Below are 19,725 nucleotides of genomic sequence, written 5' to 3' on the forward strand. Positions count from 1 at the left end.
CCAAACTTGCCAATGACCTATTGTCACAGACAATGATACTACTCAGTTTTTTTCATTTTACACACAGACTTGACCCTCTACTAGACCATCAGACCTCACAAACCGTATGGCACCACCTCTTCATCTTGCCATATCTCTGTCCATGTCCCTTAGATCGCTGTCCTTGAACTTAGACTCGTCTCCATCGATAGCTTCAGTTTGGGACAACTCAAAGAGTTTGATGGCTTTCAGTATCACATCTATGCTGATGACACTCAAATATACATCTCTGGCACAGGCATTAACTCTCAGTCATATCCTCCTTCTCCTTTGAAAAATACAATATGAAAAAGACAGAATTCATCATCTTTCCTCCACCTACTTCTTAACCCGCTATCTGATCTCTCAAGCATAGTTAATGGCTCCAGAATCTCCCCAGGTCCACAAACCTGATTTTTCAGGGCCATCTTTAATCTGACCCTGTCTTTCAAACCTCACATCCAAGCACCTAACACTTTCTACTGTTTCCAACTCAAAATTATATCTTGAAATGATATTTTTCCTCAACTGTGAGGCAACAAACAGGCTAGTGCATACCCTTATTGCACCCTGTCTAGACACCTGTCATATCCTCCACTTGAGCCTCCCATGCAACGCTGTCCATTTCACTTCATTTCTCACCTGCCTCCTCACTACACCAGTTCTTTTACTGTCTATGCATTGCCCAGGAATTAAGAGTTTACAATTTTAACATTATTGACATATGTCTCTACCATTCCTCTTCATTTCCGATACCTCACCACACATGATCCCCAATTCCCAAGGTTTTCTTCTTTGCTCTACACACAAGCTTCTCAAAAATTTGTCCCATGCCTCCCCCATACACTGGAGCTCATATAACGTCTGAACAATTTCTATTCCCAAATACTATATCCTTTCCTCTTCCTTTCTAGGTTGTAAGCCCTCACGGGAAAGATGCTGTCTCCCTAAGTACCAGCTGGTCCCTAAGTTATCTTTTGTTTACTGTACTTGCTATTATTTATTGTGCTTGTTCTTGTTTTGAATATGTTACCCCCTCTTCATAAGTACAGCACCATGAAATTAACAGTGTCTAAAAATAATTGATGGTAATAAGATCAAATAAATGAGATAAGATTATAATCATACAATGGCACCAATTAAAAGAAAAGCATAGTGCATGTACCTCCCCAGAGACATGTACATCTTAAGGAACGTGTTTCACAGGTTCTAGATTATTTCCAAGTTGTACCTCTTCAAATATTAAACCTATGGGACAGATTTTACTATCCCCTGTGTGTCTGAAAACTGGAGTACATGAGAATAATTGTGGCATATTTTGGGCGTACAGCCTTTTTTGCACCAAAAACGAGCCAAATCCCTCTTTCTGCACCCTGTTAGCCGCTTTTTGTGGGCTGAGCAGGACAGTGACCAAGATGAACTGGGGTAGGATCGCCTCAGCCAATTAATTTACACCAGCAAACTGCCATGAGTTAGACCTGAAATCTATGTCAGTTCCTGAATGGCGTAGATTCAGTTCTGGAGCTTGGGAGTAAATCTGAATTATTAAAAGGCTGGAGCTTATTAATAATTTAGGCTCAGCTAGCACCAGTGAGGGAATGGGCTAGGACTGGCATACAGAATACCAGTCTTAAAAACTATAGTACACATTGGGCAGAGTTAACCCAACTTTCTTCAGTGGGATAAATTGCTGCAGTGTTATATCTTACCTATTATCAAATAAAACAACAAAATCCAATGAAAATGGAAACAATTCTGCTACATGTATAATCTGCTCCCCACATAGTGGTACATATACCAATAACCTTAACCACAAGTAGTGATCAAGTGATATCAGGCAATTTTCCTGCTCAACTATTTATATAACTATTCCTGAAAGTTTTAACAGTCCAACCAAACATACATTTTTAGGGTGGTCCATGAAATGACTAAGATTTTCAATAAGGAATTGCTAAGATCCCTTTGTGGGGTGTTATGTCTTTGTAACTTTCATGGTAAAACTGTTATTGTCTACTTTATTATCTACTGTAAGTAAGACACCAGAACAAGGACAACCGTTTTATGACACAACAATTTTTTTTTCCAATGATGCAACTAATGCTTCTGTCCTCTAAAAGTTACAACATCACACATTTCAACATTAAGTATAGTAATCTTGTTTTCTTTGAACTACATAGCAGGAAATATTTTTTTTCGTTTGGATATGATTAATAAAATAGAGGTCACTGTTACGTTTACATAAAGGTGGACTCACAAGGACCTCCTCTAAAACCAAGAGCAGCCTCCTCTCAAATATTAATTGAAATGTTCTATACACAGTAACTTCCCAGCCATGGTCTTAAAATGTTCAATGAATGCAGATTATCTGTACTGGCTAAAGGGTGTCTGAAATCGACCTTCTGTTCTTTCCTTTAACTTACAATGAAGCTCTGATTGTTAAGATTGGCTACTATGAGAAATCATAAGTTCACTAAAGAAAGCAGTGCATTACAAGCCTACAGCAATGCAACCAAACCATATATGAAAAGAAAATTGTGAAAAAATTAGCTCAAATATACTAGTTCAATGAACAACAAATCTAATTGTCACTTTATTTCCGGCAGCAAATTTATTTGCATATCCCTGACATGTGACTTTCTTTTACCGAACATACCTTTCAGCAATAAAGTTTGACTGTAAATGGCATGTGAAAATGTGAGCCACTGCTATTCACCTAACTTTAAAGGTCACAATATAGATATTCACTATTGCTACAGTTTGATGTAGGATCAGAATATAAATTCATAAACAACCCCACCACTCTCAAATGTCTTCAGTATAGCATGGTGTGGTAAATGGGGTAAATAATTTTTATACTGCAGTAGTCTCTGCTATTTTGGGACCAGTTTTCTATTTGGTTAACTACTTATTTAAAGAGGACCTTTCATGGTTTGGGGCACAGGCAGTTCTATATACTGCTGGAAAGCCAACAGTGCGCTGAATTCAGCGCACTGTCGGCTTTCCCGATCTGTGCCCTGGGTAAAGCGCTATCTGTCCCGGTACCGTAGCTCTTTACAGTCAGAAGGACGTTCCTGACAGTCAGTCAGGTACGTCCTTCTTCCCAGCAGCGCCTATAGCACTGTACTGTGGAGCTTGGAGGAACACCCCCTCCCTCTGCTCACAGTGCTCGTCCCTAGACGAGTATTATCAGGAGGGGAGGGGGCGTTCCTCCCCGCTCACACAGTACAGCGCTATAGGCGCTGCTTTGAAGAAGGACGTACCTGACAGACTGTTAGGAACGCCCTTCTGACTGTAAAGAGCTACAGTATCGGGACCAAAAGCTCTTTACCTGGGGCACAGATCGGGAAAGCCTACAGTGCGCTGAATTCAGCGCACTGTTGACTTTCCAGCAGTATATAGAACCGCCTGTGCCCCAAACCATGAAAGGTCCTCTTTAAGGTATTGCTTTCTATCTTGCAAACGTGTAAACTTCCATTCACTCATATTTCTACAATTAAAGTGGTTTTCCCATATGGGAAAGTTATCCAACCTCTTAGGACTCGTTCACACGGGGCAAGAGGGAGCGGATTTTGGCACTTAGAAGCGAGCTGCTCTTTCTTCAGGTGGATTCTGTGGCTGATTCAGCCCCGGTGTCCACCTCGAGGCAGCACCCTCCGGACTAGGCCCATTCATTTGAACCTACTCTGGAGCGGGAAGCCACGACTGACGGAAGCTGCAACAGTCGTGGCAGGCGCATTTTGGCCCTATTGTGAGGTCACAATCAGGACCAAAATCTGCCAATCCGCACCCCCGTGTGAACTAGCCCTCAGGGTCCATTCACATGGGAGGAAAATGGTGAGGAATTTGGTGTGGAATTTCTGCTAGCAGAAAAAGGAACCTATTGAAGTCAATGGGAGGCTTTTTTCAGCGCTGAAATTCCACACCAAATTTCTCACCATTTTCCTCCGTGTGAATGGACCCTCAGGCCCCCACAGATCAAAAGAACAGGGAATTGCCACTGCAAATACCACTCCGATCATTTGATTGACAGCAGCAGGGATAGCTGAGTCCTGTTCTTCAGCTATCTCTGGCACTCCCATTCAATTTAATGGAGCGATTTGCATTCTACTTGACCACCACTCCAATTGAACAGGCACAAAAATTCCATGTTCTCCATTTTGGTGGAGGCCTAAAGACTGAAAATAACTTGCCCAGCTGGAAAATGCCGTTTAGGCTAAAGGCCCACATTGTGAAAACGCAACATTTTTTGTGGAATATTGCAGTTTTTTGAGCCAAAACCAAGAAAGGCTAAAAAAGGAATGAGAAATATATAGGAGGTACTTATTCTTCTACATTTTGCTCAATCCACTTCAGGCTTTGGCTCAAAAAACCGCAACAAAATTTTCAACAAAAAAAGCTTTGTTTTCACAACGTGAGGCCTCAGCTTAAATCATTTTCTTGCTAGTGGTGGATTTCATCTGAATATTTGAAAACTAAGTATAGAAAATAAAGACTTGAAAATTTAGGAAGTTTAATTGACGTTCTGCCCCTATTATTCCTATACAGAAAACTCCAGCGTTTCCACAGCTATAATAGACATGCTGTGTTTTTCAAAAATGCTTTGCGTTAGCCATAATCCCATCCACTCTGCAGGTACTGTTAAATGCTGCGCTTCTGCAATGCGGGTCTTCAGCCTAAAGGGAACTTGGCATCAGGTTTGGGGCCTCTAAACCAACAGGATATTTTTATGCTGCTGGAGTTTGGAGCCCAAGATCTACTAACCTTAGCCTTATTCATCTTATGAACCTCCTGGGCTCTCCTCTCTCAGCTCCAGGTGCTTCTGCATGTACAGGTAAGCAAGGAGTATCTCTGCTCAGTGGTCCCTTTCGCAAGCGGTGAGATGTAACTCATCCAATAGATGAGTCCAGGACTCATCTCCAACAGATTAATATGTAAATTTATGGGCAAGAAAAATCAGCCATCCTTAGAATTTTATGTATTTACGTATGTTATATGTTCATTGGACTGGAGAGAGCAAAATGAACCCATAAAGTTTCAAAAAAATGTAATCTTAAGCTTTCACACCAAAACCCTGGCCTATAGAGCTTTAGGAATTCCCTGAATTACATGACTAAAAAATGAAATACAGTATCATTACTTTTAGTTACCAACCATATAAACTCTGAAATCCCAAACTGACCCAAGGGGCAACAAAGGAAATGAGAGAGAGCAAAATATTCTTATTACTTGGTCCATAGCATCAATAAACCTCTGAGGAATATATGGGTGTAAATAAACGTTAGTTTTTATAGTAAAGAACTATATAAGGATAGACTCACACCGTCAACTTTGCTTGCTGTTTAGTCCTAGACGCCATAGGGCTAAACCAGCATGAGTATTGTGCTGCAGATTCTGCAGGTGAATCAGCCACAAGATCCGCAGGAAGATCAAGCAGGATCAGTGTCGTACAAAAAGTATCATCCAATGCTGCCATCCTTTGAGAACAATGGGAGGCAAATACCAGATGGAATTTAGAGCTGATTTTAATGTGGAATCTGCCTCAAATTCTGATGCAAATTCCATTGTATGAATACCTTCTTGTAAGGATTTCACTGGTGACACAATATAATGTAATACCTCTCAGGAGGAACTCAACAAATATTTTACTGCCTGACTACGTGAAAAGGCAATATGTTACAGATGGTGACGATAAAATTCAGTCCAAAACAACCTCAAAAATTTATCAAGCCCTGCATACCAGAATTCTGGTGTAACAACGTAGATTTTTTAAAAAATACTTTGACCTTACTTGCGCAAAAATGTTCCAAGATTTTGCAATATATCCAATGCAACTTGCCAAAAGTTGTAAAAATGAAGCAACTTCTTGGACAGAATGTTTAGACATATCAATACACCAAATTTGTAAAGCATTGTGCAAAATTTGCTAAAACTGGTGGAAGTTACACAGTACAGTCATATTAATGTGACCATCGCCTACTTCTGATGTCAACGTTAAATAACCAATCACAGAAAGTACGTGTCATTAGCCATCTGGGTCCACTCATTATTGCGGAAGCCACGATGGATCAACACAAGTATGCATCTATCCTTGCGGACCATGTTCACCCCTACATGCAAATTGTTTTACCTCAGGATGATGACATCTACCAGAAGGACAATGCAATGTGTCATAAAGCTCGCAGTGTACGTGCGTGGTTCGAAGAGCACCAGGATGAGTTTACCATACTCCCTTGGCCAGCAAATACCCCGGACTTGAACCCAATCAAGAATCTGTGGGACCACCTCGATTGGGTTGTTTGCACCATGGATGCTCAGCCGCATAACCTAGCACAGCTGGCCACGGCACTAGAGTCGGCATGGCCCAATATCCCACTGAACATCATCACAACATCCCCCCTCTCCCTGCACATCTGCCAAAGGTAGTTATTCTAGCTTTTGACAGGTGGTCACATTAATGTGACTGAACTGTGTATATCTATATGGAATCCAGAAAAACTGACTTGATAAATTACCCTCTTGATAAATTCACCCTATAGTTTTTATTAGTTAGCAGTCATTCTAGAATATATGTTTCATAAAACCAGATGTACTGACTTTTACTGACTATATTGGTTTTCCAGGATTATAACATTTATGACCTAGCCTAATGATAGGTCAACAATATCAGTTCATCTAGGGTCTGACAACTGGCACCCTCATGATCAGCAGTTTTAAAAGGATACAGTATCAAAGTGAACAGAACAGCCTCTTCTCTGCTTACCAAGCATAGCGATGTACATTGCGTGGCGGCTTTTGCTTGTTTTTGCAGCTCAGCCTTATTAACTTGAATGAGTAGGTATGCTACAAAAATACTGTCTTAGCTTCACAAAAGAACATTTTTACATCCTGTTACAGAATTATGAAGTATTAGAAACGGCCAGATGAGGATGACTACGTGGTCCAGAGGAAAAACAGCAAATCTATAACTTACGTGGACGGTCCACTGATATCAATGGGACAGCATAATGTTTCATTGATCGATCAAGTTAATATGGACAGAACCTAATTAGTACAAAAAGACAACCCTTTTAAGAGGTACAAAATTATCCAGGAAACATAGTTCAACATTATTGAGGGACCAAAGCTGAGAAAGGTATTTTGCTACATTTACTTATAATTTTCTCTCCATTTACATCTACTTGTGCTTTACCTCTACATTAATTTATTGTCAGTGGTGTTAGTGCCAACAAAATAGGCAAAACTGAATGCACTTTAAGGGTGCAAAGGTGGGGTGGCAATAATAACAATAAGACTGCAGTCTTGTAAGTCTAACATAAAGGTCCACTGAGGTGAACATGTCTGTAATTAAGGATGTGGGTTTGGTGGGTAATGGCTAGTTAAAACTAGTTTCCTGGACCTACTGGAGTGATAGCTCTTTATTGATATGCTGTAACAGGAGAATAAAAAAATGACTTAAGACTAACAGAACACTTGTAAAAGCATCCTGATGTTGAACATATCTTTGATTTAATAAGCAGAACACCGTGGGGCAAATGACAGGACACAAGTAGGGTAGCCAATTCACTAACGGTAGATTGTTGCAGAGAAAATGTACAAAAGAGCAAGTACAAGCTGAATATATTTTCTCATTTATATGAAGTAGTGCCTATATTACAAGCACGAGGACATCTGAAACAGGCCATAGCTTCACCACATCCCATGGTATGCTCCATAGGCAGCAAATGGGACAGGGTGCAACTTTCTCATGTACATGTGTTTTCTGAAAGTAATAAATCTGTTTAAGATCCTAATTATTACAATTACTTGTCAACACTGTAAAAGAATAAAACATTCAACAATGCACAACAAAAATCATCTTTATTGTTCACAAAGTCAATTAGTCATGTATTCAACTGAAAGTTACTGCTCTGTGTCTTAGAGGCCTACAGAAGCCTTAAAGAGGAACTTTCATGTCCTCTGAGATAGGACGTGTTATAAAACATACCAAAGCTGACAATATACTGAATTCATCACAATTTTTGCTAGGTGGTGAGGAACGCTCCCCTGAAGGTACACGTCTATAGCCCAGAGACGTCGCTCATTTGTAAAGTCAGCCCCTCTTACAGTGCAGTAATATCAGTAGCCAAAACTAACAGCACCAACATCTCTAGAACCGGGCCAAAATCGAACAGTGTGTGGCTTGCTGCTGGATAGTATTTAGACATAGTTACAAAAGAAATGCAACATTTAAGTTGGACACATCAGGAAAAAGTTCCATCTCTAATCCACAAGGGTTTAGAAAAAGTGGCACTGTTTTAGCAAATGTAAAAGTGTGATGTATTTAGTGGCAGATTTATCAAAGGGTTTGTGACATTGTATCAGCCTTAGTAAGGTCTCAGTCTAGAGTCCAGGACAGGAAAGGGATGTTAATGATAACATGTTTAGGCAATCCTCTGCGAGCTAACATGAGTTACACTAATATTCTCTAACAAATCTATAGTTGTATGAGCAGGAGAAAATTAGTTTTCATCCTCTGCATATAGACAATAAATGCAACCATTAACATATAGAAAGAAGAGATCTTAAAAAACATCTTAAGAAGGATGGCTGAGCCTTATATATAACATTGTACAATCCCTTGCTTGAACAGATAGCTCCCATTACTCAGTGGTCGGTTAACTTCTAAATGGCTGTTACAGATCACTTTATCTATCTACAGGTCCATTTCTTGAGAAGTGTGATGCTAAAAACAAGAAGAAACATGCTTGTATGCAGGGCACAATAGATTTATTCTCTACTCATGAGACAAAGTTATTTCACAGCTGGTAGAAGTTCAAGAGATCACTATATGGATCACGACACACCTAAATGAGAATATTTGGTAGCCGATTGTTATGTGGAATTTACACATCAACATTTCTACTAAATTCCTTATGCATTATTTCACTTCCAGTTCATAGATAAAATACTGCAGGTAGAGGATACGTTCCATCTTGATCCTGCCCTATACCACAGATTTCAATAAAAAGCAAATATCTTCCATTAATAACCCATTAGATTGCTAATACAAAAGACCACATTTGCAGATAGTATTTAGATGTGTCCTTGCTTGGCTTAAAGGGGTTGTCCTACCAAGTCCCACTCCACATTCAACCTGAGTGCAGCCAGACTGAATAAGGGTGGGATTGGCTGTGGTCGGTGCTCCCATTCACTACAATGGAAGTGCCAGAGATAGCTGAATGTGTGGTACTTCAGCTATCTCTGGCCCTTCCATTGAATTCACTCTGCTCAGGTTGAATGTGAAGCGGGACAAAGGTCCTGCAGACTTTACTTTGTGGGACAATCTCTTTAATGTATGATGTTTGGAACTAGACAACCATCTTTGAAAACCTGGTTTTGTGACATTCTGTCATAATGTGTCATAAGAGTGGCCATCCAGTAGTTGTGATGTGAGTTATAGCGTTCCAGCATGTTGCTATATCGTATTGAGTTGTTTTTTTTGAGAAATTGTCAGTTGTTACCCAAAGTTAAGCAGGTGAGGATAGACACATCTGTACTTTATATCTGTACTGCAGTCTGAAATAGCATAAACAGCTTCCATTTTATGAGCTGAGCCAAAACCTAAGCCAACCTAATAAGAGTATGTTGCCATAATACCTTGGTGGATATCACTAAAAGGTTGACTTGTGGGCAGCTGGAACATGCAGAGGTAACTGAGGTGTGAACCCATCGCTTTTAAACAAATTAAAGGGGTTGTCTAGTTTAGAAGACTATTTTGCATATTCCCTAGCAGAAAAGTCAAAATTAAGAGAGGGGGTCCTATGTTCAGGAACCTCTCATTGAGAATGTTACAAAGAGTGTGTCTTGCTCCTGAGACTCTTCCCTGTCCTGAAGTACATAGGCAACCCATTGATAGAAATGAGTGTAATGCTCTACTTCCCCTATGGAGGTGCTGTATGGAATTTGAACACCTACTGACAGTTTTCTTCACAGATAATAGGTGATCAGTTGTGGATCCCTGATGGAAATACTTTGGATCTGTTTATTGTCAATGGTTCCTTCTTATAAACAGGGATTGTCCACAGTGAAAGACTCCCTTAAGAGCAACTGCAAAGGTCTCATGGATGACCATAGATTTCCATGGGAACTTTGGACTGTTCAATTAGCTAAACTCTACTGCCTACTGAATTCTGGAGGGGTTGTCCAAGGTGGCTAGCCTCAACCACCCTAGTTCTGCATCCAACTTGTGGAACTATTGGATCTACTTTCAGAATAGACAAGCCTGTGATTCAATAAAAATGTTTCGATCAAAAGAGAACCTCACATATTAAGTCAAAAATGACCATAAAATATGGGGCTTATGCGTGAGGTAATAAGCTGGTAATATGTGTGGCATCACGTTTTCCCCTTCTGGTTCCTGGATCATCAACCTATTATCTTCCCTCAGTAGCCCATGTATTCAATTCAATTCAAAAATAAGTCTCTAAAAAACACAGAAAATGTAAGAAATCGACTAAATCCAACTCTGGAGAACAAACCTATTTCATAATAAACCATTTTAATGACCCACTATCATGTTTTTCCTCACAAGGCTCCATATTAGCTTTGTCTACTTTGAAGCCTCCTGTCCTCCATTTTCTGGTTGAACTTCAGTATGTCTTAGGTTGCCTCACTCAGACCAGGGCTTCCTTTAGCAAGTAGTAAAGCCACTTCCTTTGAAAAAACATCAAGTGACCTTCTTAAAACCCACAAGGAGAGCACAAATGCTGAGGGAAACTAGCTAGTTGAAGGTTCTTCTGAAAATACACCATCCCATTAGCTATACACAGCATTTCTAGGGTACCTTTGTTGAGCTCAGCTTTGCAGACAGTTCTGAGAAGATGGTTACCAGAAGGAGGAAGCTCATAATGAGCATGGTGGAGCAGCTTTGTGCTATGAAGTCTGGACAGGAACCAAAATAGACAGCCTGATAATGGAGGACAGGGAAGGCTTAGCAGGATCTCCAGCTTCTCAGGGCTTTTCTAGGCTAGCTGAGGAGAGGACTTTCCACACAGTCTATGTAATGAGAGAGCTGCAGGTTTAGAGGTTTCCTTTCTCCTTCAAGCAGGTTCTCCAGGAACACAAGCCTTCAGCTGAACAACAACCCCTTCCCTCCCTCATAGGCAAGAAGATATTTCAACCCAACCTTCCATGTCAACACGGCTTATGAGGGAGGGGTGCTAGAAGACCTCTTAATATGCATGGGGAGGGGTTGGGGGACAAGCCAAAGCATGACACTGATAAAAGAGGTCACCCTGTCATGTTGGCCATGCAGCCACCGAGGCATCTGTAATGTCCAATACCCCCCGCTGTGTCTGTCACTATCTGACTCCACAGACACACACACACAAGTGCAAGCAGACATCACCTTCTTCTCACTCCCTTGCCTTTCTCCTCAAGTTCGTTTTAATCTCCACCACATGGGGGTGTTTGGGTAAAGGAGGGGGTCAATTAATGAATTCATTAATTAGCCGCCCTTCTTCTCCTCCTCCTTCTTCCATAGCCACCACCAGCAGCAGCAGCACCACCACCACTACCACCACCACCTCCTTTCTTCTCCAGACAGCACACCACCCCTCCACAGTACTGTGAAAGCCACCCCAAACCGCAGCTCCACTAGTCTCCTGGTAGGCATTACAGACATTAGGAGGGCACAAACAATAGCAATTAAGTAGAAGATGACTGGCATGGCACACTTACAGAGCGCTCTGGACGTGGCTGCTCCAGCCTCTTGTTGTCCTGCTGCCTCAGATAATAGCCTGCTGGCTGGCTGGCTGGCTAGGTGGAGAGAGATGGGAGCTCTCCTCCTGGAGTTCTTTCTTGCTGCTACTCTGAGCAATGGAGGATTGCCATCTTCCTTGCTTTATTTCTCCTCCTCTCTCCTTCACTGGCTGCTGCTGCTGCTCTGCAGCTGCAGATGACCTGAAAGATCCGTCTCTCTCAGTGAGTGTGTATGTGCGTATGTGTCTCTGCCTCTCTCTGAATAATGAGCAACCAGAAGGGAGAGGGAGAGTGAGAGAAGACAATCTCTACCACACAAAACGCTAGAGCACCAGGGGGTGCACAAAGTCTTTCTAACAGCAGCAAGGACCGTGTAGACATGTCTCCTATCTCTGGAACGCCTGCTAGAAATATTCAGCAGAGCTGAGATGAAAGGACTAAGCTTGGGGGATGGGGGAAGGAGAAAAAAACTTTTCTTTCTGCTTTTCTGCCAAGTGCTTAGAATGCAGGAGTCATCTGCACCATGGAGAAGGAACACTTTCACGTCTAATGGACTGTGCTGAAGAAACCTTCAGTCATTGCTGTAATGTGACCTCCAGCCGATAGCCACCTCAGTCCAGAGATGAGAGCTATCTGGAGCACTGCAGCCGCTTTACACAGTGGCCATTGCCCATACTGATGAGTGGAAAGGGTAGCTAAGGTGAAAGTATGAAGGAGATAGCTGAAGAATATACTTTCACTGAATGCTGAGAAAATTCTCACCTTTGTTGTCAAGTAAAAAATATCTTCCCGTCAACCATCTTACATGATTCAATGTGATGATGGTTTACTGGTAGGTGACTGACCTAACACCACCCCAAAACCTTCCAATCCTGGTTTCACTCTATTACAACCTCATTTTTCTAGACAATCCAAGTCCTATCAGAATATGGTGGTAACCAGTGACATTTGGTTTTGTCCTATAATGGTAGCTGTTCGTGGTAAACGCAAACACATTTTAACTGTCTGGCTCCATGTTAGTCATGAAGACATTGTAAAATAAGCTTTACAATGGAAGAATTTCCTCTTATATGGACTCTTGTGAATGTATATAGTCTTTTTTCCAGTACGTTTGCTCCAGGCAAACATGACACTGAGGTTATGATGATAATCTTATGATAGGTAATGTAACTTTCATCCAAACCCATTTACTGCTCTACCCAAGTCATAATTACTGGGTTCTAGCCTTCTGATCATGGCCACCAAAGTTTCCTCCATATCAATTTTTCATGAACATCAAAGGAAGTTCTCCAGTATGAGGATCCCATCTTGAGAAGCTGACTGAAGCTTGGAGATTTCACTTAAAAATGAATTTCCATTGTGAAGCTTGCACCAGCACTAATCCATCTAACAGTCTTGGTTCCCATCAGGTCTTCCATTTAATGGAGAAATTGCTATATGTGTGGTCACTTTCTACTGAAATATAAGGAAGTAGCATAGGCGAGAGCAGTTGCGTGTTTCCCATTGGAGAGCAATCATGCAGTAATAGTAACTATTGTACTAAAAATAGTAATGACGCATCAGGAAAGTTAAAATTCTTAGTAGTGTCCAAGTTGCCACTCTCAGCATTTAGAGAGTGAAACAAAATGGAACAGCACTTGTTCAAGACAAAATAGGTGGAATACCCAATGGGAGAGATCACAACTATTTAGATAATATGCATCATTTTAGCTCTTTAAGTGGTAACCATGGAATGGGATAAATGGTCTTATATGGTTCTATAGTAAAAGCTACATTTGATAACACTTCTCTTGCTAAAACAATGAAATCTTCGGTATGATGTAAAGCATATGACCATTGGTTGCCTTCAGTAGGCAACCCCCTTCAGGTTTAAGAATAGAACTGAGACCTACATTTTTGAGGGGATATGGTTGGGTCATTAGAAATAATTGTTCAGAGTGTCACATTTCTAAATTTTTGACTGCCATGCCATGCCATGAAAGTGCTTTGGAAACCTTTTTAGAAGATCAAGACATGTTTATATATTTTGTGTGGTTGAAAGAAGTCTGTCACCAAGAAACTTCATATCAAGCCAGTCACAGTACATTGTAGGTGACATTATGTTGAACATCCACATATCTTTAGATAGTCCAATAGATGCACCATTTCCATTGTGCCAGAGCCTCCAAGTGCTCGAGTCAGAAAAACCCACATGTATTTAAGGAACTCAAACAGTAGCCTCATAACTGTAGAATAAGAAGATTGTCAATGAAGTATGATTCAAACTCGGAGGTGGAGCCCTTGGAGGCTTTAGCATGCCACATGATTGTATTTGATCCTCATTTGCATATATCTGAAAACGAGATCAATTGTGCCTCTCTTGGACTATTTAAAGGTGTAATGGTGCTTATCATAGTGCCCAGTACAATGTATTGTGGCTGGTTTGATATGGAGCTTTCTGTTGACAGACTCTCATTAAAGGCTATGGTCATTTTTAACATGAAAGAAGTTACTGTTACATATACACTCAGTGGCCAAAAGTCATGGGAAGGTACTGGATGTGCTGTTAATAGTGGGTCTCCCTTCCGCGAGCCCTGATAACTGCAGCAAGACGATGAGGCATGAACTCCACGAGGTGTTGAAAGAGTTCTGGAGGAATATTGATCCACACAGTCTGTACTGCAGCCCACAATTGGTCCTGTGTAGTTGGCGTTAGGTCCATGGAGTAGACACTGGTTTCCACAGCATCCCATAAATGCTCTATGGCAGTGATGGCGAACCTATGGCACGCGTGCCAGAGAGGGCACGCAGAGCCCTCCATGCTGGCACGCGTGCGGTCGCCCGGATCGCTCACCAACAGGGAATCCGGTACAGGATTCCCCGTTGATGAGCGATCACTGCCTTCAGTTGTATGTGCAAATGCACATACAGCTGAAAGCTGTCAGGGTAGGCCGCGGATCGCGCGACCGCGGCCTACACTGGCTGCAGAGTTTGACCTCTGCCCCGACGCGGGCGCGATGACGTCATCAGCGCCGCCAGTGACAAGAAGGTGGATGCCGGCGGCTCTTCAGGGGTGAGTATGAGAGTGGCTCACTGTGTATATGATGTTGGGGGGAGCGCTTATAATACTTGGTGGGGTGTATGATACTGGGGGGGAGTGTATAATACTGGGGGGGCTTATAATACTGGGTGGGGTGTATAATACTGGGGGGAGTGTATAATACTGGGGGGAGTGTATAATACTGAGGGGGCTTATAATACTGGGGGGAGTGTATAATACTGGGGGGGCTTATAATACTGGGTGGGGTGTATAATACTGGGGGGAGTGTATAATACTGGGGGGAGTGTATAATACTGAGGGGGCTTATAATACTGGGGGGAGTGTATAATACTGGGGGGGCTTATAATACTGGGGTGGCTTATAATACTGGGGGGTGTACTAAAGAGCATATAATACTGGGGTGGGGGCTTATTTATAAGCACACAATACTGTGTGTGGATGCCACTGTGGAGCATATAATCCTGTGGGGGGGGGGACACCTACTGCGGAGCATATAACACTGGGGGGCTACTGTGGTACTGTGGAGAATATAATATTGTGTGGTGGGCCCACTGCAGAGCATATAATACTGTCTGGGGTCCCCTCACTATTTATATCACACAGTATCTGTTTTATAGCAGACGTGATATTAGTACAGGATGTAAGAATATTACACGGTAACTATAAAACAGATCCTGTGCGATGTAAATAGTGAAAATTAATTGTTCAAAGTACCAAATGCCGAGACCTTTACATTTCAGTACAACGTTGTTTGTATTATTGAAAGCTCTGTAAAGCCCCACATGACTAATTTTTGGTCAGTAACTGTCCGCAATTGTGGATCCGCATAGTATTAAGTCTATATTGTCGTGTTGGCACTCCGCGAAAATTTTGTGGGTTTTGGGTTGCAGTTTGGGCACTCGGTCTCTAAAAGGTTCGCCATCACTGCTCTATGGGGTTGAGGTCGGGTGAGCTGACAGGCCAATCGAGAGTCGTGAAGTCACTGGTGTGTTCATTAAGCCAGTTCCATGCCAACGAGCAATGACATGTTGCATTGTCCTGTTGGTACACAGCATCCCCATCAGGGAACTTCACCACCAGAAAGGGGTGCAGATGGTCTGCCATAAGTTGCATGTAACGAGCAGTGGTCATTGACCTAGACAATGAGGCCCAATTGCAACCATGTGAACGCGACCCAGATCATGACAGAGCCACCTCCCGCCTAGATACGTCCCTGTTGGCATGCAGGATCCATGGCTTCATGGGGCATACTCCACACTCTCACACGCCCATCGGCTCTGTACAACTGGAACCATGATTCATCAGACCATGCCATATGCTGCCACTGTTCCATGGTGTAATGACGATGGTCGTGGGCCCATGGCAGTCTTCAAGCTCTGTGTTGTGGCGTCAGCAAAGGGACTCAGTTCAGGCCTTGACTGTTAAAGCCTATGCAGTGCAGTTCTCGGCATACAATCCTGCTGGAAATGGAGTCCTAGCACCCCACATTCAAATCGGCAGCGATTTGACCCACAGTAGATCGTAGGGAGCCCTGTACGACTCTGCGGAGGTGACGTGACGTCCGTTCATTGAACATTCATGGTTGACCGGTGTGCCAGTTTATGCGGCTGCCAATGTTGTCTCTGCACCCGAGACACTGTTGACCTTGGAAACCTAAATTCCCTGGTAATCTCCAAAATGCTATGCCCCATGCATCTTGCACCGATTATCATCCCACGTTCAAAGTCACTTAACTCGCGATGTGCTGTCATGTTCACGAGACACCTGTCTGATTCAGACCGCTCAGATATCCTGGCGACACTAACGCCATAGGCCGCATCGCGTCACACTGTTTGAGCTTCATATCTGACACAACCGGAACTTGGACATGCCTTCCCGTGACTTTTGACCACTGAGTGTAGTTAAATAGTAGATGAGGAAGGATGAAGACAACAGTCCATCAATTCCAACCTATAACCCTACAGTGTTGATCCAGAGGAAGGCAAAAAAAAACAAACCCATGAGGCATATGTCAATTGCTCCTTTTCAGGGGAAAAAAATCCTTCCCGACTCCAGTCTGACAGTCAGTATAAAAACCTGGATCAATGTGTCTAGATTCCATAACCTCTAATATTGTTGTCATCGAGAAAAGCATCTGGGCCCTCTTTGAACTTGCTCAATCAATCCACCATCACCACTTCCTGGGGCAGAGAGTTCCATAGCCTCGCTGTTCTTACTGTAAAGAATCTCCTTCTATGTTGCTGGTAAAACTTTCTCTCTTCCAGACGTAGAGGATGTCCCCTTGTCACTGTCACTGGCCTAGGAGTAAAAAGATCATTAGAAAGTTCTTTGTGTTGTCCCTTCATGTATTTGTACATTGGTATTAGATCTCCACATAGACGTCTTTTCTCTAAACTTATTAACCCCGAGTTTGAGGGTCAGAGGGCTTGTTTGGTGCAATGATCCAGCCATCTTTTACTATATAAGGTAATGTAACTGAAGCTGTATGAGCCCTTTATCAGTTGATATCTGTGAATATACAGATACTAAGTGCAGGGAGTGCAGTGTAACTTCTAGATGGAGGGGGCGGGATCTGAGGAATAGAGGAGGAAAGATGGAATAGGATAAGAAATGTTACTGTAGTGTGCAGAGGTGTAGCACAATGTAATCAGGTCATGTGATAAGCTTGCTTAAAAAGATGTAATTTTAGGGTAGTTATAAAGCTGCTGTTGTTGAGTTTTAATTTCATTGACCAGGGTAAACCGTTCCAGAACATTGTTGCAGCTCAAGAAAAGTCTTGGAGACAGGAGTGGGATGCAAGTCTAAGGTCACTGGCAGAACGGTTAGGGTGGTAAACAGTGACAAGGAAGGAGATGTAGGGAGATGCAGTCCTGTGGATGGATTTGTGGTTGAGTGTGATAATTTTATATTGTATTCTATGGGGGATAGGCAAACCAGTGCAGCGACTGGCACAAGGTGGATGCATCTGTGTACCAGTTTGACAAAAAGATGACACTGGCAGCTGTATTCAGTTTAGTAATAAGAAGCCCAATTAGCAGAGAGCTGCAATAGTGAAGACGAGAGAGAATCAGAATGACAGTGAGGGTCTGTGATGTTTCCACAGTGAGAAAAGGGTGAATTCTAGAGATGTTTTTGAGGTACAGGTGGGAAGAGGAAGCAAATGTCTGAATACATGGGATCAAGTTAATTAATTGATGTACAGTCTATCTGATGTGACCTCCATGATAACTTGTAAGCTGTCCCTAGAAACCACAATCTGATATGCTGTACTACTCTGTACTAGTTCTTACCCTCTTTTCTATCTCTAACACTGACAACTGAGCCAGGAACGGTGCTTTATCAGATATACTGTATGTGAGATTTAAAGGGGCTCTATCAGCAAAATATGCCCCACATATGCGTGAATAGCTTTTAAAAAGGCTATTCAGGCACCGCTAAAGTTATATTAAACTACCCCCCCCCCCCCATTTTAAAATAAAACTCTAAAAAAGAGTATATTAATCTGATCTATTGTGCACGGTGGGCGGTCATTCAGGGTACGATGTCATCTTCAGCCACGCCTTCTCTTTCAGCAATGTCTTCGGGTCCCGTCTTCTTCCGGCGCTTGCGAACTGCCATTGATTAAACAATGGCATGGGTGCATGCATAGTAGCAGTAGTAGTAGTAGCAGCATGCTACTGCACATGCACCCGTGCCATTTTTTATCAATGGCAGTTCGCGAGCGCCAGAGGAAGATGGGACCCGAAGACATCGCTGGAAGAGGAGGCGTGTCTGAAGATGACGTCGAACCCTGAATGCCCGCCCACCGTGCATGATAGATAAGTTTAACATATTCTTTTTTAGAGTTTTATTTTAAAACGGGGGAGGGGTTAGTTTAATATAACTTTAGCAGTGCCTGAATATCCTTTTTAAAGACTATTCATGCATATGTGGGGCTCTATCGGCATGATTTTGCTGATAGAGCCCCTTTAAGCTAAGTGAAGAAGTTACTCAGGCTCTACATCATTAAAATGGCAGGAGATTTTTAGTAATGTAGGAGATGTATAAGATATGAGATAATATATCCCAAAAGAAAATTAATTCTTTCTTGTCACATGTGACAATGAACATTTAAACATTTTCTAAATCTACATTGACAAGTTTCTCATTCTGTTTCAAGAAATCATCTCAGCATCATTCGAAGAATCTTCTAGAACCAGTTCTTTAGGTAGATTCTGCCATAGCTTTATAGTGCTTGCAGTAGAGAAGCATTTTTTTCAAGATGATTGACCTGTTTTTTCTCCCCTCCTATAAGGAGAACCCCTTGTCTTTTGAGGTAAAAAAGCATTTACCATATTATTTACAGTGTTGGCCAAAAGTATTGGCACCCCTGCAATTCTGTCAGATAATACTCATTTTCTTCTAGAAAATGATTGCAATCACAAATTCTTTGGTATTGTTATCTTCATTTAATTTGTCTTCAATGGAAAACCACAAAAAGAATTGTCAAAAAGCCAAATTGGATATAATTCCACACCAAACATAAAAAAGGGGGTGGGCACAAGTATTGACACTCTTTGAAAAATCATGTGATGCTTCTCGAATTTGTGTAATTAACAGCAACTGTTACTTACCTGAGGCACCTAATAGGTGGTGGCAATAACTAAATCACACTTGCAGCCAGTTGAAATGGATTAAAGTTGACTCAACCTCTGTCCTGTGTCCTTATGTGTACCACATTGAGCATGGAGAAAAGAAAGAAGACCAAAGAACTGTCTGAGGAATTGAGAAGCAAAATTGTGAGGAAGCATGAGCATGAGTCCATCTCCAGAGATCTGAATGTTCCTGTGTTTACCGTGCGCAGTGTCATCAAGAAGTTTAAAGCCCATGGCACTGTGGCTAACCTCCCTAGATGTGGACGGAAAAGAAAAATTGACGGGAGATTTGAA

At 42.0% G+C, this 19,725-nt stretch overlaps 1 protein-coding gene across 5 annotated transcripts in view; it reads right to left on the reverse strand.

The window, feature by feature from the left end:
- Nucleotides 1–12,124, reverse strand: part of ZNF462 (zinc finger protein 462) — an 88,850-nt gene extending 76,726 nt beyond the window's left edge. For 3 of the 5 annotated variants that reach the window (XM_075279848.1, XM_075279832.1, XM_075279819.1), the window contains exon 1: nt 11,737–12,123. The gene's annotated coding sequence lies outside the window, so the exon portion shown is untranslated. Of the gene's footprint in view, nt 1–10,840; nt 10,964–11,736 lie in introns of all 5 variants that reach the window. The other 2 variants (XM_075279825.1, XM_075279839.1) reach the window with 2 other exon arrangements.
- Nucleotides 12,125–19,725: the final 7,601 nt, after the last annotated feature.

The sequence above is a fragment of the Leptodactylus fuscus genome, chromosome 1, assembly GCF_031893055.1.
Source record: "Leptodactylus fuscus isolate aLepFus1 chromosome 1, aLepFus1.hap2, whole genome shotgun sequence".
Classification (NCBI taxonomy): Eukaryota; Metazoa; Chordata; class Amphibia; order Anura; family Leptodactylidae; genus Leptodactylus; species Leptodactylus fuscus.